Below are 27,827 nucleotides of genomic sequence, written 5' to 3'. Positions count from 1 at the left end.
ATTTGTGGCCCTTTTTATGAATCTGTGAAATTTAAATAATAAACTAGGATTAGATACCCTATTATTTTAAATGTTAATTATATTTACCAGGGTACTATTAGTTAAGGTCTTTAAACCCAAAGGATTTGGCGGTATCTCATTCCATTCAGAGGAACCTACCCCATGATAGATAATACACGATTTACTCTACTTAATTTATTTGTTTGTATATCTCCGTTATCAGAGAATCTTTTTAGAGTTATAATTCTCAAGATTTATAATTATAAAATATTTCAGGTCAAGGTGCAGCTTATAGTTAAGAGGAGGTGGGTTACAATAGATTTTTGTTTATAACGGATTTGATAGTGAAATACTGTTAATGAAGGTGGATTTGATAGTAATTTAATTTATTTAATTTAACTGATATTGGCTCTGAGATGTGTACACATCGCCTGTCGCTCTCATTATTGATTATTCTATTTTATTTTAAAGTAGCTTCAATTTAGATGAGATAAGTCGTAACATAGTAGATGTACTGGAAAGTGTATCTAGGAAGAGTTTCAAGATATAACTTATTAGTAAAGTGTTTCATTTACACTGAAAATTTTTCTGTGCAAATCAGGATATCTTGATTATTTATTTTATTATATTTATTTTTTGTTTATTTAATTATTTAATATAAGTAATTTTATTGTATTTTTGTCTTAGTATATTTTATAGAATTGATTTTTTAAATTATAGTTTATTGGTAATGTAAGTGTTTTATGAAATATTATTTTAAATTTTTTTAAGTAGATTTTATTTATTGTACCTTTTGTATCAGGGTTTATCAAAATTTTAGTATTTATTTTACTTGTCTCGATTTGGGTTGATTTATAAATAATTTATAGTTAATGTATCATAATTATTATTAAATTATTTATAGAAATGAGATGTTAATCGTTTCCCAAGATATCTAGTTTCTTAAGAAAAAATTTAATTTTTTAAAGTTATTTGTTTTTATTTAATTTTTTAAGTAAAAATATTAACTTATTTATTCTTTAAGGGATAAGCTTTGAAGTTAATAACCTATAATTTATTTTATAGAAATATAATAGTAAGCTTTAAACCAGCTATCTTTAAGATTACGTTTTAGTTCATTATTTTTTATTTTGATTTTATAAATATTTTAGGTTTTTTATTAAGATTATTAATTTAATTTTAAAATTTTTGTAATAATGATAGAATTAGTATATTTATTTGTATGAAATTTTTACCTTGTGAACTTATTATAAGGAACTAGGCAAAATTGATTTCCGCCTGTTTATCAAAAACATGTCCTCTTGTTTATATTTTGAGGTCTGGCCTGCTCACTGAGCGTATTTTTAAAGAGCCGCGGTATTTTGACCGTGCAAAGGTAGCATAATCATTAGTCTCTTAATTAGTGGCTGGAATGAATGGCTTGACGAGAAATCAACTGTCTCTTAATAAATTTTTGAATTTAACTTTTGAGTCAAAAGGCTTAAATTCTTCTTTAGGACGAGAAGACCCTATAGAGCTTGACATTTTACTTTTATATAGTTTTTTGTTTGTCTTTCTATATTTAATGATGATGTTTTGTTGGGGTGACATGAAGAATAGATAAACTCTTCATTATTATATCATTTATTTATGTTTGTTATTTTGATCCATAATTTATGATCATAAGATTAAGTTACCTTAGGGATAACAGCGTAATTGTTTTTGAGAGCTCATATCGACAAAGCAGATTGCGACCTCGATGTTGGATTAAGAAAAATTTTGGGTGCAGGAGCCCAATGATTAGGTCTGTTCGACCTTTAAATTCTTACATGATCTGAGTTCAGACCGGCGTGAGCCAGGTCGGTTTCTATCCTAAGATTGTTAATCCATATTAGTACGAAAGGACCATATGGTTAAAATATTTTTTGTTATATTGATTAATATTAATTTATTTACTATTTTGACAGATTAATGTGTTGAATTTAGAATTCATTTATGTAGATTTTTTCTACAAATAGTATTGATACTTTATGATTTATTTATATTTATTTTGAATTTTCTTTTATTGGTTATTTGTGTTTTAATTAGTGTTGCCTTTTTAACTTTATTAGAGCGTAAGGTTTTAGGTTATATTCAGATTCGAAAGGGTCCAAATAAGGTAGGTTTTGTTGGAATTCCTCAGCCATTTAGAGATGCTATTAAGTTAATTTGTAAGGAGCAGCCAATTCCTATTATATCTAATTACCTACTTTATTATTTTTCCCCTGTTTTTAATTTAATGATTTCTTTAGCCGTTTGAGTAATTTTTCCTTATTTAACTTATATGTGTTCTTTTTCTTATGGATTTTTATTTTTTTTATGTTGTACTAGATTAGGTGTTTATACTGTTATAATTGCTGGTTGATCTTCTAATTCAAATTATTCATTATTAGGTTCTCTTCGTTCTGTTGCTCAAACAATTTCTTATGAAGTTAGTTTAGCTTTAATTTTATTGTCTTTAATTATTTTAATTGGTAGTTTTAATATGTTTGATTTTATAAACTATCAGCTTTATTGTTGATTTATTATTATTTCTTTTCCTTTAGCTTTAGCTTGTTTTGCTTCTTGCTTAGCTGAAACTAATCGTACTCCTTTTGATTTTGCTGAAGGGGAATCTGAGTTAGTTTCAGGATTTAATATTGAGTATGGTGCGGGTGGTTTACTTTAATTTTTTTAGCTGAATATACTAGAATTGTCTTCATAAGAATGTTATTGGCTTTAATTTTTTTGGGCGGTGATTTTTATTCTTTTATATTTTTTATTAAGCTTGCTATTATATCTTTTGGTTTTATTTGGGTTCGTGGAACATTACCACGGTTCCGTTATGATAAATTAATGTACTTAGCTTGAAAAAGTTTTTTACCTTTATCTTTGAATTTTTTTATTTTCTTTGTTGGTTTAAAGATTTTATTTATCTCATTTGTTTAGTGAAATTTTTTGAGAAAAGTTAATAGAAGAGTTAAACTTCTAATTTTATGTTTTCAAAACATATGCTTTTCCTAAGCTAATTAACTTTATTCCTTAATTAATTTATCTCATGCGTTTGCGACATGGACATTAATTAAGAAATATGTGAAGTAAATAATTGTTAAGATTTGACCTGTTATAATATAAGGTTCTTCAACAGGTCGTTTACCAATTCACGTTAGTAAGCATACAACAACTACTATAATTCAGAATAAAATTTGATTAATAGGGTAAAATTGAATGCCTCGGAATGGTGTTTTATTATAAAATGGTAAAATTATTAAGATTCTAATTGATAAAAATAATGCAATAACACCTCCTAACTTATTAGGGATAGATCGTAGAATTGCATATGCAAATAGGAAATATCATTCTGGTTGAATGTGAACTGGTGTTACTAATGGGTTGGCAGGTACAAAGTTATCTGGATCCCCTAATAGGTAAGGATTAATTAAACATAGTATAATTAATAATGATGTTATTATTACAAATGTAATAGAATCCTTAAAGGTAAAGTATGGATGGAATGGAATTTTTTCAATATCTCCATTTAGTCCAAGAGGATTATTAGATCCTGTTTGGTGAAGAAAAAATAAATGAATTGCTGCTATAGCAGCAATAATAAATGGTAATACAAAATGGAATGTGAAGAATCGATTTAATGTTGCATTATCAACAGCGAATCTTCCTCATACTCATTGGACTAAATCTGTTCCTAAGTATGGGATTGCTGATAATAAATTAGTAATTACTGTTGTACCTCAAAAAGATATTTGGCCTCAGGGTAAGACATATCCTATAAATGCAGTTGCTATAACTAAAAATAAAATCACTGTACCAATTATTCAGGTATGTATATATATATAAGATCCATAGTAAATTCCCGTGCTACATGTAAGTAAATACAAATAAAAAATATAGATGCTCCATTTGCGTGTAAGGTTCGGATAATTCAACCATTATTTACGTCTCGGCAGATGTGTACTACACTACTGAATGCTATTTCAATATTTGATGTATAATGTATAGCTAAAAATAGTCCAGTTACGATTTGAATTACCAAACATAACCCTAATAGGGATCCAAAATTTCATCAAAATGAAATATTTGTTGGGGCAGGTAAGTCAATTAAAGAGTTATTAATAATTTTAATTAAAGGATGTCTTAATCGTAAGGGTTTATTCATTAGTAATTATCTTATTTTACGAATAGGTCCCTGATTAATATTGGTGATTTTAACAACTGCTAGTAGTGCTAAAAATAAATAAATTATTATTATTATTGTAATAATGAATGTTGGTCTATTATATAATTTTTCTAAAGATGTTGTTATTTCTTGATAATTGATTGAATTATCAATATTTATAGTTTCGGTGTTTTTGAAAAAGTCTATAAATATAGATATATCTAGAATAATTAATATTAATATGATAAATACTCACATTATTAATGTAATAATTATAGTGATTGATTTAGGCTGAAATATTTCGTTTGATGCAATTCTTGTAATGTAAATGAATAATACTAGTATACCACCAAGAAATGTTAAAAATAAAATATATGATAATCAATATCTTTCTATTATTGTTCCTGTTATTAATCCAACTAGGAAGGTTTGAAGGATAATAAAAAGCATTATTGATATTGGGTGTCTTAATTTAATAAAATTAATATTTATTACATTTGGTAATGATATAATTATTATTTTGATCATTTCAGGGGTTAGTTTATTTAAAATACCGGTTTTGGGGACCGATGATGGAAGCTTTTCCACCTCTGAAGTTTTAAAAGTGGGGGCTGGACTTATTTCCGGTTTACAAGACCGGCGTTTTTTTTAAACTATTAAAACTAATGTTTATATTCTCTATTTTTACTTCTTTATTGATTTATTTTGCTGGTGTTTATGTTTTTTCTTCTAAACGTAAACATTTATTAATGGTTCTTTTGAGATTAGAATATATTGTTAAGTTCATATCATTCTAATTTTTTTGTTTTTATGGTTTTGATTTTAATAATTATGCTTTATTGACATTTGCTAGATTAAGTCTTCTTTCTTTTTATATTTTTTTTGAGGCTAGATTAGTTCCTACTTTACTTTTAATTTTGGGTTGGGGTTATCAACCTGAGCGTTTGCAGGCTGGTGTTTATTTAATTTTTTATACTTTGGTTGCTAGATTACCTTTATTATTAGTTTTATTTAAGGTTTATGATTTTTCTAATACTTTATATTTTCCTTTATTGGTTGATTTTGGTTCTTATTATTTTATGTTTTATGTATTTATAATTTTGGCTTTTTTAGTTAAGATACCTATGTTTTTGGTTCATTTATGACTTCCTAAGGCTCATGTAGAGGCCCCTATTTCAGGTAGAATAATTCTTGCTGGTGTTTTATTAAAGTTAGGTGGTTATGGTATTTTTCGTGTTATAAAGGTTATTTCTTATTTGCGTTTAAAGTTTAATTATTTTTGATTGTCTTTAGGTTTATCTGCGGGTGTTATTGTAAGATTTATTTGTTTTCGTCAGGTTGATTTAAAGTCTTTAATTGCATATTCTTCTGTTGCTCATATAAGAATGGTTATTGGTGGATTGATGACTATGAATTGATGAGGTTGTGTAGGTTCTCTTTCTCTAATGGTTGGTCATGGTTTATGTTCTTCTGGTTTATTTTGTTTATCTAATATTATTTATGAACGTTTAGGTAGACGAAGATTATTAATTAACAAGGGTATAATTAATATGATGCCAAGAATGGCTTTATGATGATTTCTTTTAAGATCATCAAATATGGCTGCTCCTCCTTCTTTAAATTTGGTAGGTGAAATTAGATTATTAAATAGAATTATATCTTGATCTTCTTTTAGATTCTTTGCTTTGATTTTTTTATCTTTTTTTAGAGCTGTTTATACTTTGTATATATATTCTTATTCTCAGCATGGGAATTATTATTCTGGTGTTTATACTTGTTCTCTTGGTTATTTTCGTGAATATCATCTTTTACTTTTACATTGATTGCCTTTAAATATTCACTGTTTAAAGGGTGAATATTTCTTTGTTTAGTTTGCTTAAGTATTTTAATTAAAAATATTGTTTTGTGGAATCAATGATATGAAGTTTTTCATCTTAGGCCGTGAACTTATTTTCTATTTGTTCTTTGAGTTTTTTTTCTTTGTTTATTTCGAGAACTATAATTTTTATTTTAGGTATTTATTATTTAATAATTGATTATAGAGTTTTTGTTGAGTGAGAGCTTTTCAATTTAAATGGTTCTATAGTTGTTATAACTTTAATTTTGGATTGAATATCTCTTATTTTTATATATTTCTTCTTTGGTTATTTATTATAGAGAGGATTATACATCTGGTGAAAAGAATATAAATCGTTTTATTATTATTGTTTTAATATTTATTCTTTCTATAGGTTTTTTAATTGTTAGTCCTAATTTAATTAGAATTTTATTAGGTACAGATGGTTTAGGTTTAGTTTCTTATTGTTTAGTTATTTATTATCAAAATGTAAAATCTTATAGTGCTGGTATATTAACTGCACTTTCTAATCGTATTGGTGATGTTGCTATTTTAATTTCTATTGCATGAATGTTAAATTTTGGTGGTTGAAATTATATTTATTATTATGATTTTATTTCTAATTCTTTTGAAATAAAGCTCATTACTATATTAATTGTTTTAGCAGCTACAATAAGAGAGCTCAGATTCCTTTCTCTTCATGACTTCCTGCTGCTATAGCAGCTCCTACTCCTGTTTCTGCTTTAGTTCATTCTTCTACTCTTGTTACTGCTGGTGTTTATTTATTAATTCGTTTTAGACCAATATTGGGTACTTATAATTGTGGTTGATTTTTACTTTTAATTGGTTGTATAACTATATTTATGGCTGGATTGGGCGCTAATTTTGAGTTTGATTTAAAGAAGATTATTGCTCTTTCTACTTTAAGACAACTTGGTTTAATAATAAGAATTTTGGCTATAGGTTATCCAAAGCTTGCATTTTTTCATTTATTGGCTCATGCTTTATTTAAGGCATTATTATTTATATGTGCAGGTTCAATAATTCATAATTTGAAGGATTCTCAGGATATTCGTTTTATAGGATCAATTGTTAATTTCATACCTTTAATTTCAGTTTGTTTTAATGTTTCTAGTTTATCTTTGTGTGGAATACCTTTTTTAGCGGGATTTTATTCAAAGGATTTAATTCTTGAGATGGTTTGTTTAAGATGAATTAATTGTTAAATTTTTTTTCTTTATTTTTTTCTACTGGTTTAACTGCTTCTTATTCTTTTCGTTTGTTTTATTATTCAATATCTGGTGATAATAATTTTTATTCTAGATTTTCTTTTGATGATAAGGGTTATTATATTTCATTTGGAATAATTGGTCTATTGTTTGTTGCTGTTTTTGGTGGTAGTCTTTTATCTTGATTAATTTTTCCTATTCCTCATGTGATTGCTTTACCTTATTATTTAAAGTTTTTAACTATTACAGTTGTTATTTTAGGTGCTTATTTAGGTTATCTTATTTCTAATTTTGATTTTTCTCATAATTTATTTTCTTTAAGTATACTTTCTTTTGTTAGATTTGCTGGTTCTATATGATTTATACCTTTTCTTTCAACTAAGTTTATTAGATATATTCCTTAAAAAATAGGTTATTATTCATCTAAGTCATTTGATTATGGTTGAGGTGAATTACTTGGTGGTCAAGGTTTATATAGATTATTTATTTATTTAATTGGTTATATTCAAGGTTGATATGATTCTAATTTCAAGATTTATCTTTTAACTTTTATTTTTTGAATATTTATTTTGGTAATATTGTTTTTCGTTTACTTAAATAGCTTATAATTAGAGCGTGACACTGAAGATGTTAAGGAAGTATTTTTACTTTTAAGTATTTATAAATATAGATATATTATTTTTACAGTGAAAATGTAATGTTTTATTTAAACTATATAAATTTTAGAAATGTTAACGGAGTTTAACCGCTAATATAAAAAGTTAGCAGCTTTCATATTGGCTTTACATTTCCTTAATTGGAACTATTATAGTTCAATTATATTATTAACAGTAATACGCCTCTTTTTGGCTTCAATTAAAAAGAATAAGGGTAGTACATACCAATCTTCCAGGTCGAAACTGACTGCAATATTTCGCTTCTTATTCTATTTAAGGTTGATTGATAATATCAATACTTTTTGAATGCAACCCAAATGTTATATTTAACTACAACCCTTTATTCTGCTCATTGTAATGCTCCTTGGTTTCATTCATGGTATAGTCCTCCTAATAGAACTAGAATAAAAAATATTGTTGATACTGTTCAGATTATAATGTCTGAAGTTTTAAAAATAATTACAATTGGTAGAATTAGTGCAATTTCTACATCAAAAATTAAAAAGATTACTGCGATTAGGAAGAATCGTATTGAGAATGGTATTCGTGCTGATCTTTTTGGATCAAACCCACATTACAATGGTGATCTTTTTTCTCGATCATTAATTAATTTTTTTGATAGTGTTGTTGCCAGGATTATAACAATTATTGGAATAATAAATCTAATGAAAACTCTTGTTGATAGAATTAGAATTGTTTTTCTTGATTTATATCAAGCTTTCTGATTGGAAGTCAAATGTACTATTTATACTAGAAAAACAATTATCTACCTCATCAATAAATAGAGATATATAAGAATAATCATACTACGTCTACGAAGTGTCAGTATCATGCTGCTGCTTCAAATCCAAAGTGACGTCTTGGTGAAAATTGATTTATTGAGTGTCGAAGTAGACATGTTGATAAAAAGATTGTTCCAATAATTACGTGTAAACCATGGAATCCTGTTGCAACAAAGAATGTTGATCCATAAACTGCATCTGCAATGGTAAAAGGTGCTTCTCAATATTCATATGCTTGAAGTATTGTAAAGTATAGTCCTAATAACACTGTGAAGAATAATCCTTGTAGTGCTTGAGTATGATTAGATTCCATTAAACTATGATGTGCTCATGTTACTGTTACTCCTGATGCTAAAAGAATAGCTGTATTAAGTAATGGAATTTGTATAGGGTTAAAGGGTTGAATTCCTATTGGAGGTCATAGTATTCCTAGTTCAATTGTTGGTGCTAATCTTCTTCTAAAGAATGCTCAAAAAAAAGAAACGAAAAATAATACCTCTGATGCAATAAATAAAATTATTCCTCATCGTAATCCAATTGATACAAATCCTGTATGTAATCCTTGATATGTTCCTTCTTGTACTATATCTCGTCATCATTGAATTATAGTTAGTAGGGTAATTCCAAATCCAATTATGAATAAGTTAATATTAAATAGGTGGAATCATTTTGCTAGTCCTGATACTAGGACTATTGCTCCAATTGCTCCTGTTAATGGTCAAGGTCTATAGTCTACTAAGTGGAATGGGTGGTTTGAGTGAGTTGTTAACATAGGTTTAATATACTTCTCTAGAATATAGAGTTCTTAGAATTGAGAAAACATAGGCTTGAATTATTGCTACTGCTGATTCTAGAATTAATAGAAGTATTTGTCCAATAATTAGTAATGAGATTAAGTTTATTGCTATAGATGGTCCTGTGTTTCCTAATAAGGTTAATAATAAGTGTCCTGCAATTATATTTGCTGCCAACCGTACTGCTAATGTACCTGGTCGAATAACATACTAATTGTTTCAATTAGTACTATAAATGATATTAATGCAGGCAGTGTACCTTGTGGTACAAGGTGTGTAAATATATGATTAGTATGGTTAATTCATCCAAATAATATAAATCTTAGCCATATAGGTAGGGCAATTGCAAATGTTAATTCTAAATGTCTTGTTCTAGTAAAAATATAAGGGAATAATCCTATGAAATTGTTAAATAATATTATAATAAAAATTGAGATGAAAATGAATGTTGTTCCATTAAATGATTTTGGTCCAAGAAGTGTTTTAAATTCATTATGTAAGGTTAAATTTAGTTTATTTCAGATAATGTTAATTCGTGATGGTGTAAGTCAAAATAGTGATGGGATTAATAATAGTCCTAGAAATGTTCTAGTTCAATTTAATGATAAATTAAAGATGTTAGTTGATCGGTCAAATGTTGAGAATAGATTTGTTATCATTTTCAATTTAAGTTTTTTATTTCAATTGTTCCTTTTTCTGCTCTTTTAATAAGGTTAGGTTTAAATGAGAAGAAGTTTATTTGATTAAACAAGATTAATGTAGCTGAAAATATAATGAATAGTGAGAATCATATAAGAGGGGATATTTGAGGGATTTGGATATAATTTCCCCATCAGAAGTAGTCGTTAATTTACTATTATTTGGTTTAAGAGACCATTACTTACTTTCAGTCATCTGATGAATTTCAAGGTGTACTAATTTTTTTTAGTTATTTTAGATTGACACACTAATGTTATTTATTTTAACTAACTCCTTAAATTATCTTAGATAATCACTTAATAAATAAATTTACTGAAGTTCTTTCAATTACAATTGGTATAAATCTGTGGTTTGCTCCACAGATTTCTGAGCATTGTCCAAAGAATAATCCAGGTCGATTTATTGTGAATGTTCCTTGATTTAACCGACCTGGCGTTGCATCAGTTTTAACCCCTAATGCAGGAACTGCTCATGAGTGTAGAACATCTGATGCTCTTGTTAATACTCGTACTTCTGTATTTATTGGTAGGATTGTTCGGTTATCTACATCTAGTAGTCGGAATCCATCATTTTCTAGGTCTTGTTCTGGTGTTATATAAGTGTCAAATTCTACGTCTATGAAGTCTGAATATTCATATCTTCAATATCATTGTCGTCCAATGGTTTTAATTGTAATTATTGCATCTACTGAATCATCAAGTAAATATAATAGTCGTAATGATGGAAGGGCAATAAAAATTAATGTAATTGCTGGTAAAGCTGTTCAGATTGTTTCAATTAAATGTCCATGAAGTATATTACGGTTAGTATAGGCAATAAATAATATATAACTTAGGGCATAACCTACAATTACTGTAATTAATAATAATATGACCATAGTATGATCATGAAAGAATGATAATTGCTCCATTAATGGTGAAGCTCCATCTTGAAGAGATAAATTTGATCATGTTGCCATTAATAAATATTTTCTAATAAAAGGTCAAACCTTTATTTGTAGAGCTTAAATCTACTGCACTAATCTGCCATATTAGAATCTAGAGATTAATGGTAATTCTGAGTAACTATGTTCTGCAGGAGGGTTATTTTGTAGTCATTCTGTTGATCTTCTTATGTTAGCTCTAAATATAATTGCTCGGTTTGTAATCATTCTTTCTCATATAATTACAATGAATATAATGATTCCTACAATAGAAATTGTAGACCCAATTCTTGATACTACGTTTCATGATGTATATGCGTCTGGGTAGTCAGAGTATCGTCGAGGTATTCCTGCTAATCCTAGGAAGTGTTGAGGAAAGAATGTTAAATTTACTCCAATGAATATAATTGTAAATTGGATTTTTAATCATGTATTATTTATAGTTAATCCTGTAAATAGTGGATATCATTGAATGACACCTCCTATAATTGCAAATACTGCTCCTATAGATAATACATAATGAAAGTGGGCTACTACATAATATGTATCATGTAATACAATATCAAGTGATGAATTTGCTAATACTAATCGTGTTAATGCACCAATTGTAAATAGGAAAATAAATCCTAGAGCTCATAATAATGGTGGATTGAACTTGAATTTAGTTCCATATAATGTAGCTAATCATCTAAATACCTTAATTCCTGTAGGTACAGCAATAATTATTGTTGCTGATGTAAAATATGCTCGTGTGTCAACATCCATTCCTACTGTAAATATATGATGTGCTCATACAATAAATCCTATTAGTCCAATTGATAGTATAGCATAAATTATACCTAATGTTCCAAATGATTCAATTTTTCCTCTTTCTTGACATACAATATGTGAAATAATTCCGAACCCCGGTAGAATTAAAATATAAACTTCTGGGTGTCCAAAGAATCAAAATAGATGTTGATATAGAATTGGGTCACCCCCTCCTGCAGGGTCAAAGAATGATGTATTTAAATTTCGATCTGTTAATAATATAGTAATAGCTCCTGCTAAAACTGGAAGTGAAAGAAGGAGAAGTAATGCTGTAATAGCTACAGATCATACAAATAAAGGTGTTTGATCTAAAGTTATACTTTCTGATCGTATATTAATTGCTGTTGTGATGAAATTCACTGCACCAAGAATAGATGATACACCTGCTAAGTGCAGTGAAAAAATAGCTAGATCTACAGATGCACCCCCGTGTGCAATAGCTCCTGCTAGAGGAGGGTAAACTGTTCATCCTGTACCAGCACCATTATCTACTATAGAAGATGTAAGAAGAAGGGTTAGTGAAGGTGGTAGTAATCAAAAACTTATATTATTTATTCGTGGAAATGCTATATCTGGTGCACCAATTATTAGTGGAACAAGTCAATTACCAAATCCACCAATTATAATAGGTATTACTATAGAGAAAATTATTACGAATGCGTGAGCTGTAATAATAACATTATAAATCTGGTCATCCCCAATTAGAGATCCGGGTTGGCCAAGTTCAGCACGAATAAGTATTCTTATTGATGTTCCTACTATTCCTGCTCATGCTCCAAATATGAAGTATAAAGTACCAATGTCCTTATGGTTTGTTGAGAATGATCATTTTTGCGGTAAGATGGCTGAATTTTAGGTGGTAGACTGTAAATCTACTTATGAGATGTTTTCTCTCTTATCATATTTAGGTCTTATATTCAATTATGATTCTAGACTGCAATTCTAGAGGTGTAAAATTTTACTAAGGCCTAAAAGATTATTCTTTTAATTATAACTTTGAAGGTTATTAGTTTGATTAACTTAAGTCCTTAGTATAATGAAATTAAGGTTGATGTTGAAATCAATCCTATTGTTGAAATTATTACTGTTATAGGAAGAATGATTCTTGATTTTTGGGACTTTATCTTTATAGATCACGAATTTTCTGTGTATGATATAATTAGAGCTGAGAATCTAATATGTATATAGTAGTAGAGTGTAATTGTAGTTAATACAACTATAATAGTTATAATAGTTGTTATATTGTTTTCTATTAATGATTGTATTACAATTCATTTTGGTAAGAATCCAAGGAATGGTGGTAGTCCACCTAAAGATAATAAAGATAAGAATATTATGAATTTAATTTCGGTTTTTATATTTCTGGCTGAATAAATTTGATTTATGAAAAATAAATTTATTTGCTTAAATAATAAAACTATAATTAATCTTAATAGTGAGTAAATAATGAAGTATAGTTCTCAGATGTTTTCTCTGACTGTTAATGATCTAATTATTCAACCTAGATGTCTGATTGATGAATATGCTAAAAGTTGTCGTAAGGATGTTTGATTTAAACCTCCTATTGCCCCAATAATAATTCTTAAGATAATAATTGTTCAAATAAAAGTTCTTAATTGAATACAATAAGATAAGACCATTATTGGGGCGATTTTTTGTCATGTTATTAATGTTAAACAATTATTTCATCTTGATGCTCCTATAACTACTGGAAATCAGAAATGGGAAGGTGCAGCTCCAATCTTTAATAATAGTCTACATCTAATTATTATTGATGGGATAAATTCTGTTTCCCATCCCATGGGATATTTTATTTGAATCAGCAAAATTGAAAATAATAATATTGTCGATGCTATTGCTTGGACAATAAAATATTTAATTGATGATTCATTTATTATTATATTTTTATTTCTTGTTAGGAGCGGAATAAATGAAAGTAAGTTGATCTCAAGTCCTATTCAAACCCCAAATCAGGAATTTGATGAAATGGACAGGATCGTTCCTATCATTAATGTTGATAGGAAGAGAAGTTTTGTAGAGTTGTTGGTCATTAAAAAGGAGAGGATTGATACCTCTATAAATGGTGTATGAACACATTAGCTTGTTTAGCTTACCTTTTTACATTAAGGTGTATGATGCACGTTAGTTTTTGATACTAAAGGAGGTAGTTTAATTCTATCTTATGTAATTTTAATGAAGGTAATTTTATTTACTTTATTTACCCTATCAAGGTAACCCTTTAATCAGGCACTTCATTTATTTAATATATAAATCGAAAGTTTTTTTTTTAATTCTTTTATGTATTATTTTGTTTAATTAGGATTAATTTATCCTGCTCATTTTATTTTTTATATATATATATATAATAAATAATTTATATTAATATATTACATTTAATTGAAATTAAAGTATTATAAGTTCATCTTACCATTATCAATTGATTATTTTAATGCAATTATTTACCTAGGATTATAGCTACTTACGTTTTTAGCTTAAAATAGGTTATTATAATATAATATATATAATAATATGTAATTTAATATTTAATATTATTATAATTGGATATAATAAATAAAATTATTAATTTAAATATAAAATATTATAATTAATATAAATAATTATATTAATTATAATAATATAATTATGTAAATTATCTATAATTAGATTATTTAACTAATATATATGAAAGTTAACTTAATATAAAAAAAAGAATTCATATTAATAACATATTATATTAAATTACATAATTATATAAAATATATTTATTATATTATTTAATCTTTCTTTATTTATTAGTGAAAGGAAAGATTAAATAAGAAAGAATATAATACATTTATTGCTATACATGTTCCATATTAATCTTTAATTATATATAATAGAGAAGTTGTTGTGGTCATACATAGGGGCGTTTCTTTTTTTTTTGTTAATGTTTGTGGTTTTTTTCTTTTTTTTCTTTAAATATTTGAATCTTTTATTTTTTCCTGAATTAATAGATTTAAAATTTTCTTATTTTTTATTTTTAAAAGTTTTATTCTTGCTTGTTTATTCACTTTTTCTTTGTATTATATGTAAGTTTTGTTAGACTAAATGTTCTTTTTGCAGTAATTTGATTTAATTATCAAGTGATTTTGGATTTAGCAATTGATTTAGAATCGGCATAATTCGTGCCAGTAGCTGCGGTAATACGATTGATACAAGTGAATATTATTGGTTAAAACAGTTGTTTATATTATTAGGGTTGAAATATAAATTTGTAAGGTGAAATGTTATTAGTAAAGTGTTTCATTTACACTGAAAATTTTTCTGTGCAAATCAGGATATCTTGATTATTTATTTTATTATATTTATTTTTTGTTTATTTAATTATTTAATATAAATAATTTTATTGTATTTTTGTCTTAGTATATTTTATAGAATTGATTTTTTAAATTATAGTTTATTGGTAATGTAAGTGTTTTATGAAATATTATTTTAAATTTTTTTAAGTAGATTTTATTTATTGTACCTTTTGTATCAGGGTTTATCAAAATTTTAGTATTTATTTTACTTGTCTCGATTTGGGTTGATTTATAAATAATTTATAGTTAATGTATCATAATTATTATTAAATTATTTATAGAAATGAGATGTTAATCGTTTCCCAAGATATCTAGTTTCTTAAGAAAAAATTTAATTTTTTAAAGTTATTTGTTTTTATTTAATTTTTTAAGTAAAAATATTAACTTATTTATTCTTTAAGGGATAAGCTTTGAAGTTAATAACCTATAATTTATTTTATAGAAATATAATAGTAAGCTTTAAACCAGCTATCTTTAAGATTACGTTTTAGTTCATTATTTTTTATTTTGATTTTATAAATATTTTAGGTTTTTTATTAAGATTATTAATTTAATTTTAAAATTTTTGTAATAATGATAGAATTAGTATATTTATTTGTATGAAATTTTTACCTTGTGAACTTATTATAAGGAACTAGGCAAAATTGATTTCCGCCTGTTTATCAAAAACATGTCCTCTTGTTTATATTTTGAGGTCTGGCCTGCTCACTGAGCGTATTTTTAAAGAGCCGCGGTATTTTGACCGTGCAAAGGTAGCATAATCATTAGTCTCTTAATTAGTGGCTGGAATGAATGGCTTGACGAGAAATCAACTGTCTCTTAATAAATTTTTGAATTTAACTTTTGAGTCAAAAGGCTTAAATTCTTCTTTAGGACGAGAAGACCCTATAGAGCTTGACATTTTACTTTTATATAGTTTTTTGTTTGTCTTTCTATATTTAATGATGATGTTTTGTTGGGGTGACATGAAGAATAGATAAACTCTTCATTATTATATCATTTATTTATGTTTGTTATTTTGATCCATAATTTATGATCATAAGATTAAGTTACCTTAGGGATAACAGCGTAATTGTTTTTGAGAGCTCATATCGACAAAGCAGATTGCGACCTCGATGTTGGATTAAGAATAATTTTGGGTGCAGGAGCCCAATGATTAGGTCTGTTCGACCTTTAAATTCTTACATGATCTGAGTTCAGACCGGCGTGAGCCAGGTCGGTTAATATCCTAAGATTGTTAATCCATATTAGTACGAAAGGACCATATGGTTAAAATATTTTTTGTTATATTGATTAATATTAATTTATTTACTATTTTGACAGATTAATGTGTTGAATTTAGAATTCATTTATGTAGACTTTTTCTACAAATAGTATTGATACTTTATGATTTATTTATATTTATTTTGAATTTTCTTTTATTGGTTATTTGTGTTTTAATTAGTGTTGCCTTTTTAACTTTATTAGAGCGTAAGGTTTTAGGTTATATTCAGATTCGAAAGGGTCCAAATAAGGTAGGTTTTGTTGGAATTCCTCAGCCATTTAGAGATGCTATTAAGTTAATTTGTAAGGAGCAGCCAATTCCTATTATATCTAATTACCTACTTTATTATTTTTCCCCTGTTTTTAATTTAATGATTTCTTTAGCCGTTTGAGTAATTTTTCCTTATTTAACTTATATGTGTTCTTTTTCTTATGGATTTTTATTTTTTTTATGTTGTACTAGATTAGGTGTTTATACTGTTATAATTGCTGGTTGATCTTCTAATTCAAATTATTCATTATTAGGTTCTCTTCGTTCTGTTGCTCAAACAATTTCTTATGAAGTTAGTTTAGCTTTAATTTTATTGTCTTTAATTATTTTAATTGGTAGTTTTAATATGTTTGATTTTATAAACTATAAGCTTTATTGTTGATTTATTATTATTTCTTTTCCTTTAGCTTTAGCTTGTTTTGCTTCTTGCTTAGCTGAAACTAATCGTACTCCTTTTGATTTTGCTGAAGGGGAATCTGAGTTAGTTTCAGGATTTAATATTGAGTATGGTGCGGGTGGTTTTACTTTAATTTTTTTAGCTGAATATACTAGAATTGTCTTCATAAGAATGTTATTGGCTTTAATTTTTTTGGGCGGTGATTTTTATTCTTTTATATTTTTTATTAAGCTTGCTATTATATCTTTTGGTTTTATTTGGGTTCGTGGAACATTACCACGGTTCCGTTATGATAAATTAATGTACTTAGCTTGAAAAAGTTTTTTACCTTTATCTTTGAATTTTTTTATTTTCTTTGTTGGTTTAAAGATTTTATTTATCTCATTTGTTTAGTGAAATTTTTTTAGAAAAGTTAATAGAAGAGTTAAACTTCTAATTTTATGTTTTCAAAACATATGCTTTTCCTAAGCTAATTAACTTTATTCCTTAATTAATTTATCTCATGCGTTTGCGACATGGACATTAATTAAGAAATATGTGAAGTAAATAATTGTTAAGATTTGACCTGTTATAATATAAGGTTCTTCAACAGGTCGTTTACCAATTCACGTTAGTTAGCATACAACAACTACTATAATTCAGAATAAAATTTGATTAATAGGGTAAAATTGAATGCCTCGGAATGGTGTTTTATTATAAAATGGTAAAATTATTAAGATTCTAATTGATAAAAATAATGCAATAACACCTCCTAACTTATTAGGGATAGATCGTAGAATTGCATATGCAAATAGGAAATATCATTCTGGTTGAATGTGAACTGGTGTTACTAATGGGTTGGCAGGTACAAAGTTATCTGGATCTCCTAATAGGTAAGGATTAATTAAACATAGTATAATTAATAATGATGTAATTATTACAAATGTAATAGAATCCTTAAAGGTAAAGTATGGATGGAATGGAATTTTTTCAATATCTCCATTTAGTCCAAGAGGATTATTAGATCCTGTTTGGTGAAGAAAAAATAAATGAATTGCTGCTATAGCAGCAATAATAAATGGTAATACAAAATGGAATGTGAAGAATCGATTTAATGTTGCATTATCAACAGCGAATCCTCCTCATACTCATTGGACTAAATCTGTTCCTAAGTATGGGATTGCTGATAATAAATTAGTAATTACTGTTGCACCTCAAAAAGATATTTGGCCTCAGGGTAAGACATATACCTATAAATGCAGTTGCTATAACTAAAAATAAAATCACTGTACCAATTATTCAGGTATGTATATATATATAAGATCCATAGTAAATTCCCCGTCCTACATGTAAGTAAATACAAATAAAAAATATAGATGCTCCATTTGCGTGTAAGGTTCGGATAATTCAACCATTATTTACGTCTCGGCAGATGTGTACTACACTACTGAATGCTATTTCAATATTTGATGTATAATGTATAGCTAAAAATAGTCCAGTTACGATTTGAATCACCAAACATAACCCTAATAGGGATCCAAAATTTCATCAAAATGAAATATTTGTTGGGGCAGGTAAGTCAATTAAAGAGTTATTAATAATTTTAATTAAAGGATGTCTTAATCGTAAGGGTTTATTCATTAGTAATTATCTTATTTTACGAATAGGTCCCTGATTAATATTGGTGATTTTAACAACTGCTAGTAGTGCTAAAAATAAATAAATTATTATTATTATTGTAATAATGAATGTTGGTCTATTATATAATTTTTCTAAAGATATTGTTATTTCTTGATAATTGATTGAATTATCAATATTTATAGTTTCGGTGTTTTTGAAAAAGTCTATAAATATAGATATATCTAGAATAATTAATATTAATATGATAAATACTCACATTATTAATGTAATAATTATAGTGATTGATTTAGGCTGAAATATTTCGTTTGATGCAATTCTTGTAATGTAAATAAATAATACTAGTATACCACCAAGAAATGTTAAAAATAAAATATATGATAATCAATATCTTTCTATTATTGTTCCTGTTATTAATCCAACTAGGAAGGTTTGAAGGATAATAAAAAGCATTATTGATATTGGTTGTCTTAACTTAATAAAATTAATATTTATTACATTTGATAATGATATAATTATTATTTTGATCATTTCAGGGGTTAGTTTATTTAAAAAACCGGTTTTGGGGACCGATGATGGAAGCTTTTCCACCTCTGAAGTTTTAAAAGTGGGGGCTGGACTTATTTCCGGTTTACAAGACCGGCGTTTTTTTCAAACTATTAAAACTAATGTTTATATTCTCTATTTTTACTTCTTTATTGATTTATTTTGCTGGTGTTTATGTTTTTTCTTCTAAACGTAAACATTTATTAATGGTTCTTTTGAGATTAGAATATATTGTTCTTTCTTTATTTATGTTAGTTATTGTTTTTCTTATTGAGTTTGATTATGATTATTTTTTTCCTGTTATTTTTTTAGTTTTTTCTGTTTGTGAGGGTGCTTTAGGTCTTTCTATTTTAGTTTCAATAATTCGTTCTCATGGTAATGATTTTTTTAATTCTTTTGGTTTATCTTTATGTTAAAGTATTTATTTATAACTATTTTTTTGATCCCTCTTTGTTTATTAAATAATTGTTGATGGTTGGTTCATTCTTTAATGTTTCTGTCGGGTTTTGTTTTTATAATTTGTGTTTATTCATATGCTGATTTGAATATAATTAGATATTATTTTGGTATTGATTATTTTTCTTTTAGTTTAATTTTACTTAGTTTTTGGATTTGTTCTTTAATAATCACTGCTAGAGGTTCAGTTTATTTAAGTTCATATCATTCTAATTTTTTTGTTTTTATGGTTTTGATTTTAATAATTATGCTTTATTGTTCATTTGCTAGATTAAGTCTTCTTTCTTTTTATATTTTTTTTGAGGCTAGATTAGTTCCTGCTTTACTTTTAATTTTGGGTTGGGGTTATCAACCTGAGCGTTTGCAGGCTGGTGTTTATTTAATTTTTTATACTTTGGTTGCTAGATTACCTTTATTATTAGTTTTATTTAAGGTTTATGATTTTTCTAATACTTTATATTTTCCTTTATTGGTTGATTTTGGTTCTTATTATTTTATGTTTTATGTATTTATAATTTTGGCTTTTTTAGTTAAGATACCTATGTTTTTGGTTCAATTATGACTTCCTAAGGCTCATGTAGAGGCCCCTATTTCAGGTAGAATAATTCTTGCTGGTGTTTTATTAAAGTTAGGTGGTTATGGTATTTTTCGTGTTATAAAGGTTATTTCTTATTTGGGTTTAAAGTTTAATTATTTTTGATTGTCTTTAGGTTTATCTGGGGGTGTTATTGTAAGATTTATTTGTTTTCGTCAGGTTGATTTAAAGTCTTTAATTGCATATTCTTCTGTTGCTCATATAAGAATGGTTATTGGTGGATTGATGACTATGAATTGATGAGGTTGTGTAGGTTCTCTTTCTCTAATGGTTGGTCATGGTTTATGTTCTTCTGGTTTATTTTGTTTATCTAATATTATTTATGAACGTTTAGGTAGACGAAGATTATTAATTAACAAGGGTATAATTAATTTGATGCCAAGAATGGCTTTATGATGATTTTTTTTAAGATCATCAAATATGGCTGCTCCTCCTTCTTTAAATTTGGTAGGTGAAATTAGATTATTAAATAGAATTATATCTTGATCTTCTTTTAGATTCTTTGCTTTGATTTTTTTATCTTTTTTTAGAGCTGTTTATACTTTGTATATATATTCTTATTCTCAGCATGGGAATTATTATTCTGGTGTTTATACTTGTTCTCTTGGTTATTTTCGTGAATATCATCTTTTACTTTTACATTGATTGCCTTTAAATATTCTCTGTTTAAAGGGTGAATATTTCTTTGTTTAGTTTGCTTAAGTATTTTAATTAAAAATATTGTTTTGTGGAATCAATGATATGAAGTTTTTCATCTTAGGTCGTGAATTTATTTTCTATTTGTTCTTTGAGTTTTTTTCTTTGTTTATTTCGAGAACTATAATTTTTATTTTAGGTATTTATTATTTAATAATTGATTATAGAGTTTTTGTTGAGTGAGAGCTTTTCAATTTAAATGGTTCTATAGTTGTTATAACTTTAATTTTGGATTGAATATCTCTTATTTTTATATCTTTTGTTATATATATTTCTTCTTTGGTTATTTATTATAGAGAGGATTATATATCTGGTGAAAAGAATATTAATCGTTTTATTATTATTGTTTTAATATTTATTCTTCCTATAGGTTTTTTAATTATTAGTCCTACTTTAATTAGAATTTTATTAGGTTGAGATGGTTTAGGTTTAGTTTCTTATTGTTTAGTTATTTATTATCAAAATGTAAAATCTTATAGCGCTGGTATATTAACTGCACTTTCTAATCGTATTGGTGATGTTGCTATTTTAATTTCTATTGCATGAATGTTAAATTTTGGTGGTTGAAATTATATTTATTATTATGATTTTATTTCTAATTCTTTTGAAATAAAGCTCATTACTATATTAATTGTTTTAGCAGCTATAACTAAGAGAGCTCAGATTCCTTTCTCTTCATGACTTCCTGCTGCTATAGCAGCTCCTACTCCTGTTTCTGCTTTAGTTCATTCTTCTACTATTGTTACTGCTGGTGTTTATTTATTAATTCGTTTTAGACCAATATTGGATACTTATAATTGTGGTTGATTTTTACTTTTAATTGGTTGTATAACTATATTTATGGCTGGATTGGGCGCTAATTTTGAGTTTGATTTAAAGAAGATTATTGCTCTTTCTACTTTAAGACAACTTGGTTTAATAATAAGAATTTTGGCTATAGGTTATCCAAAGCTTGCATTTTTTCATTTATTGGCTCATGCTTTATTTAAGGCATTATTATTTATATGTGCAGGTTCAATAATTCATAATTTGAAGGATTCTCAGGATATTCGTTTTATAGGATCAATTGTTAATTTCATACCTTTAACTTCAGTTTGTTTTAATGTTTCTAGTTTATCGTTGTGTGGAATACCTTTTTTAGCGGGATTTTATTCAAAGGATTTAATTCTTGAGATGGTTTGTTTAAGATGAATTAATTGTTAAATTTTTTTTCTTTATTTTTTTTCTACTGGTTTAACTGCTTCTTATTCTTTTCGTTTGTTTTATTATTCAATATCTGGTGATAATAATTTTTATTCTAGATTTTCTTTTGATGATAAGGGTTATTATATTTCATTTGGAATAATTGGTCTATTGTTTGTTGCTGTTTTTGGTGGTAGTCTTTTATCTTGATTAATTTTTCCTATTCCTCATGTGATTGCTTTACCTTATTATTTAAAGTTTTTAACTATTACAGTTGTTATTTTAGGTGCTTATTTAGGTTATCTTATTTCTAATTTTGATTTTTCTCATAATTTATTTTCTTTAAGTATACTTTCTTTTGTTAGATTTGCTGGTTCTATATGATTTATACCTTTTCTTTCAACTAAGTTTATTAGATATATTCCTTTAAAAATAGGTTATTATTCATCTAAGTCATTTGATTATGGTTGAGGTGAATTACTTGGTGGTCAAGGTTTATATAGATTATTTATTTATTTAATTGGTTATATTCAAGGTTGATATGATTCTAATTTCAAGATTTATCTTTTAACTTTTATTTTTTGAATATTTATTTTGGTAATATTGTTTTTCGTTTACTTAAATAGCTTATAATTAGAGCGTGACACTGAAGATGTTAAGGAAGTATTTTTACTTTTAAGTATTTATAAATATAGATATATTACTTTTACAGTGAAAATGTAATGTTTTATTTAAACTATATAAATTTTAGAAATGTTAACGGAGTTTAACCGCTAATATAAAAAGTTAGCAGCTTTCATATTGGCTTTACATTTCTTTAATTGGAACTATTATAGTTCAATTATATTATTAACAGTAATACGCCTCTTTTTGGCTTCAATTAATAAGAATAAGGGTAGTACATACCAATCTTCCAGGTCGAAACTGACTGCAATATTTCGCTTCTTATTCTATTTAAGGTTGATTGATAATATCAATACTTTTTGAATGCAACCCAAATGTTATATTTAACTACAACCCTTTATTCTGCTCATTGTAATGCTCCTTGGTTTCATTCATGGTATAGTCCTCCTAATAGAACTAGAATAAAAAATATTGTTGATACTGTTCAGATTATAATGTCTGAAGTTTTAAAAATAATTACAATTGGTAGAATTAGTGCAATTTCTACATCAAAAATTAAAAAGATTACTGCGATTAGGAAGAATCGTATTGAGAATGGTATTCGTGCTGATCTTTTTGGATCAAACCCACATTCAAATGGTGATCTTTTTTCTCGATCATTAATTAATTTTTTTGATAGTGTTGTTGCCAGGATTATAACAATTATTGGAATAATAAATCTAATGAAAACTCTTGTTGATAGAATTAGAATTGTTTTTCTTGATTTATATCAAGCTTTCTGATTGGAAGTCAAATGTACTATTTATACTAGAAAAACAATTATCTACCTCATCAATAAATAGAGATATATAAGAATAATCATACTACGTCTACGAAGTGTCAGTATCATGCTGCTGCTTCAAATCCAAAGTGATGTCTTGGTGAAAATTGATTTATTGAGTGTCGAAGTAGACATGTTGATAAAAAGATTGTTCCAATAATTACGTGTAAACCATGGAATCCTGTTGCAACAAAGAATGTTGATCCATAAACTGCATCTGCAATGGTAAAAGGTGCTTCTCAATATTCATATGCTTGAAGTATTGTAAAGTATAGTCCTAATAACACTGTGATGCAATAAATAAAATTATTCCTCATCGTAATCCAATTGATACAAATCCTGTATGTAATCCTTGATATGTTCCTTCTCGTACTACATCTCGTCATCATTGAATTATAGTTAGTAGGGTAATTCCAAATCCAATTATGAATAAGTTAATATTAAATAGGTGGAATCATTTTGCTAGTCCTGATACTAGGACTATTGCTCCAATTGCTCCTGTTAATGGTCAAGGTCTATAGTCTACTAAGTGGAATGGGTGGTTTGAGTGAGTTGTTAACATAGGTTTAATATACTTCTCTAGAATATAGAGTTCTTAGAATTGAGAAAACATAGGCTTGAATTATTGCTACTGCTGATTCTAGAATTAATAGAAGTATTTGTCCAATAATTAGTAATGAGATTAAGTTTATTGCTATAGATGGTCCTGTGTTTCCTAATAAGGTTAATAATAAGTGTCCTGCAATTATATTTGCTGCCAACCGTACTGCTAATGTACCTGGTCGAATAACATTACTAATTGTTTCAATTAGTACTATATATGATATTAATGCAGGCGGTGTACCTTGTGGTACAAGGTGTGTAAATATATGATTAGTATGGTTAATTCATCCAAATAATATAAATCTTAGCCATATAGGTAGGGCAATTGCAAATGTTAATGCTAAATGTCTTGTTCTAGTAAAAATATAAGGGAATAATCCTATGAAATTGTTAAATAATATTATAATAAAAACTGAGATGAAAATGAATGTTGTTCCATTAAATGATTTTGGTCCAAGAAGTGTTTTAAATTCATTATGTAAGGTTAAATTTAGTTTATTTCAGATAATGTTAATTCGTGATGGTGTAAGTCAAAATAGTGATGGGATTAATAATAGTCCTAGAAATGTTCTAGTTCAATTTAATGATAAATTAAAGATGTTAGTTGATGGGTCAAATGGTGAGAATAGATTTGTTATCATTTTCAATTTAAGTTTTTTTATTTCAATTGTTCCTTTTTCTGCTCTTTTAATAAGGTTAGGTTTAAATGAGAAGAAGTTTATTTGATTAAACAAGATTAATGTAGCTGAAAATATAATGAATAGTGAGAATCATATAAGAGGGGATATTTGAGGGATTTGGATATAATTTCCCCATCAGAAGTAGTCGTTAATTTACTATTATTTGGTTTAAGAGATCATTACTTACTTTCAGTCATCTGATGAATTTCAAGGTGTACTAATTTTTCTTAGTTACTTTAGATTGACCCTCTAATGTTATTTATTTTAACTAACTCCTTAAATTATCTTAGATAATCACTTAATAAATAAATTTACTGAAGTTCTTTCAATTACAATTGGTATAAATCTGTGGTTTGCTCCACAGATTTCTGAGCATTGTCCAAAGAATAATCCAGGTCGATTTATTGTGAATGTTCCTTGATTTAACCGACCTGGCGTTGCATCAATTTTAACCCCTAATGCAGGAACTGCTCATGAGTGTAGAACATCTGATGCTCTTGTTAATACTCGTACTTCTGTATTTATTGGTAGGATTGTTCGGTTATCTACATCTAGTAGTCGGAATCCATCATTTTCTAGGTCTTGTTCTGGTGTTATATAAGTGTCAAATTCTACGTCTATGAAGTCTGAATATTCATATCTTCAATATCATTGTCGTCCAATGGTTTTAATTGTAATTATTGCATCTACTGAATCATCAAGTAAATATAATAGTCATAATGATGGAAGGGCAATAAAAATTAATGTAATTGCTGGTAAAGCTGTTCAGATTGTTTCATTTAAATGTCCATGAAGTATATTATGGTTAGTATAGGCAATAAATAATATATAACTTAGGGCATAACCTACAATTACTGTAATTAATAATAATACAACCATAGTATGATCATGAAAGAATGATAATTGCTCCATTAATGGTGAAGCTCCATCTTGAAGAGATAAATTTGATCATGTTGCCATTAATAAATATTTTCTAATAAAAGGTCAAACCTTTATTTGTAGAGCTTAAATCTACTGCACTAATCTGCCATATTAGAATCTAGAGATTAATGGTTATTCTGAGTAACTATGTTCTGCAGGAGGGTTATTTTGTAGTCATTCTGTTGATCTTCTTATGTTAGCTCTAAATATAATTGCTCGGTTTGTAATCATTCTTTCTCATATAATTACAATGAATATAATGATTCCTACAATAGAAATTGTAGACCCAATTCTTGATACTACGTTTCATGATGTATATGCGTCTGGGTAGTCAGAGTATCGTTGAGGTATTCCTGCTAATCCTAGGAAGTGTTGAGGAAAGAATGTTAAATTTACTCCAATGAATATAATTGTAAATTGGATTTTTAATCATGTATTATTTATAGTTAATCCTGTAAATAGTGGATATCATTGAATGACACCTCCTATAATTGCAAATACTGCTCCTATAGATAATACATAATGAAAGTGGGCTACTACATAATATGTATCATGTAATACAATATCAAGTGATGAATTTGCTAATACTAATCCTGTTAATCCACCAATTGTAAATAGGAAAATAAATCCTAGAGCTCATAATAATGGTGGATTGAACTTGAATTTAGTTCCATATAATGTAGCTAATCATCTAAATACCTTAATTCCTGTAGGTACAGCAATAATTATTGTTGCTGATGTAAAATATGCTCGTGTGTCAACATCCATTCCTACTGTAAATATATGATGTGCTCATACAATAAATCCTATTAGTCCAATTGATAGTATAGCATAAATTATACCTAATGTTCCAAATGATTCAATTTTTCCTCTTTCTTGACATACAATATGTGAAATAATTCCGAACCCCAGTAGAATTAAAATATAAACTTCTGGGTGTCCAAAGAATCAAAATAGATGTTGATATAGAATTGGGTCACCCCCTCCTGCAGGGTCAAAGAATGATGTATTTAAATTTCGATCTGTTAATAATATAGTAATAGCTCCTGCTAAAACTGGAAGTGAAAGAAGGAGAAGTAATGCTGTAATAGCTACAGATCATACAAATAAAGGTGTTTGATCTAAAGTTATACTTTCTGATCGTATATTAATTGCTGTTGTAATGAAATTCACTGCACCAAGAATAGATGATACACCTGCTAAGTGCAGTGAAAAAATAGCTAGATCTACAGATGCACCCCCGTGTGCAATAGCTCCTGCTAGAGGAGGGTAAACTGTTCATCCTGTACCAGCACCATTATCTACTATAGAAGATGTAAGAAGAAGGGTTAGTGAAGGTGGTAGTAATCAAAAACTTATATTATTTATTCGTGGAAATGCTATATCTGGTGCACCAATTATTAGTGGAACAAGTCAATTACCAAATCCACCAATTATAATAGGTATTACTATAAAGAAAATTATTACGAATGCGTGAGCTGTAATAATAACATTATAAATCTGGTCATCCCCAATTAGAGATCCGGGTTGGCCAAGTTCAGCACGAATAAGTATTCTTATTGATGTTCCTACTATTCCTGCTCATGCTCCAAATATGAAGTATAAAGTACCAATGTCCTTATGGTTTGTTGAGAATAATCATTTTTGCGGTAAGATGGCTGAATTTTAGGTGGTAGACTGTAAATCTACTTATGAGATGTTTTCTCTCTTATCATATTTAGGTCTTATATTCAATTATGATTCTAGACTGCAATTCTAGAGGTGTAAAATTTTACTAAGGCCTAAAAGATTATTCTTTTAATTATAACTTTGAAGGTTATTAGTTTGATTAACTTAAGTCCTTAGTATAATGAAATTAAGGTTGATGTTGAAATCAATCCTATTGTTGAAATTATTACTGTTATAGGAAGAATGATTC

General features: G+C 27.1%; 2 long non-coding RNA genes across 2 annotated transcripts in view; one reads left to right on the top strand and one right to left on the bottom strand.

The window, feature by feature from the left end:
- The window catches only part of LOC126278627 (uncharacterized), a 61,970-nt gene that overhangs the window by 23,776 nt on the left and 10,367 nt on the right, over window positions 1–27,827 (top strand). The window lies entirely within an intron of this gene.
- On the bottom strand, window positions 10,443–25,930 carry LOC126278639 (uncharacterized). The gene is made up of 2 exons (XR_007550747.1): window positions 25,834–25,930; window positions 10,443–11,011 (listed from the first exon to the last, which is right to left on the bottom strand). It is a non-coding gene; the product is annotated as an uncharacterized LOC126278639 (long non-coding RNA).

This window comes from Schistocerca gregaria, chromosome 6 (assembly GCF_023897955.1).
Source record: "Schistocerca gregaria isolate iqSchGreg1 chromosome 6, iqSchGreg1.2, whole genome shotgun sequence".
NCBI classification, from domain to species: Eukaryota; Metazoa; Arthropoda; class Insecta; order Orthoptera; family Acrididae; genus Schistocerca; species Schistocerca gregaria.
This window is presented reverse-complemented; position numbering and strand designations above follow the sequence as displayed.